The sequence below is a fragment of the Phocoena phocoena genome, chromosome 5 (assembly GCF_963924675.1).
Source record: "Phocoena phocoena chromosome 5, mPhoPho1.1, whole genome shotgun sequence".
NCBI classification, from domain to species: domain Eukaryota; kingdom Metazoa; phylum Chordata; class Mammalia; order Artiodactyla; family Phocoenidae; genus Phocoena; species Phocoena phocoena.
The window spans coordinates 43,669,273-43,670,316 of record NC_089223.1 but is presented as its reverse complement, the minus strand read 5'-3'; positions in this window follow the sequence as shown (position 1 = coordinate 43,670,316).

Below are 1,044 nucleotides of genomic sequence, written 5' to 3'. Positions count from 1 at the left end.
TCTTGTTTCAATTTTGTTTTGAATGAGCTCTTCAAGCCCACCCATGTTTTGTGTCAATACCTTTTTTAGTCACATTTATTCTAGTTTTTGGTGTTTCCCACAGTTTCATGTCTCTAGTCATGTTTATTTTTGTCTCTCATTTCTATTTTAAGCTCTGCCTCATAAATTTTAATCTTTTTGTTGCTTTGTAATGTCCTTTGTATCATTGTGTTTCCTTTTTCAGCTCTCTCCTCTGTGTGGGTATGTATATATAAGATATATATCTTAGTCTGTTCAGGCTGCTATAAAAAAAATACCACAAACTGGGTAGCTTATAAACAGGATAAATTTATTTCTCACAGTTCTGGAAACTGGAAGTCCCAGATTAGGATGCCAGCATGGTCAGGTGAGGGCCCTCTTTTAGGATGCAAGACTGCCAACTTCTTTCTATATCCTCATGTGGCAGAAAGGAAGGAGTGAGAGTTCTATAGGGTCCCTTTTATAAGGGCACTAATATAAGGTACCAAAGGCCTAGCTTCCTAATACCATCACATTGGGCATTGGGATTTCAACATTTGAATTTTGGGGGGACACAAACAGAGCATAGCAGCAATCTCTCTCTCTCTCTCTCTTTCTTTTTCTCTCTCTCTCCCTGCTCTCTCTGAGAGACAGTTGTAATTTTTTTGAGAGTGTAGGCAGTTATTTGTCAGACAATTTTCTGTGTCTCTTTGGATGATTACTTTTGTGATGTATGTCTAACACAGAGAATGTTTACTATTTGCAGACATAGTTCTAAGCCCTTTATGCTAATTCTCTCATTTAATGTAAGTGCTTCATTTGCTTTTGCATATGCTATTGTCTGACCCCCACTTCTGCTACTTCTTATTCTTCTCCTTCTCCAACTCCTCCTTTTCCTTCTTTCGCATTTCTTTCTGATTATTAGTCAAGTTTGAAGGAATGGAACAAGTTACTTACAGGAGATGGTAAAGCACTATGGCCGTGAGGGAATTGCAGAGTAGAGTGAAGATGGCAACAGACTCTACTGGGCTTGTTGTCTCCAACACA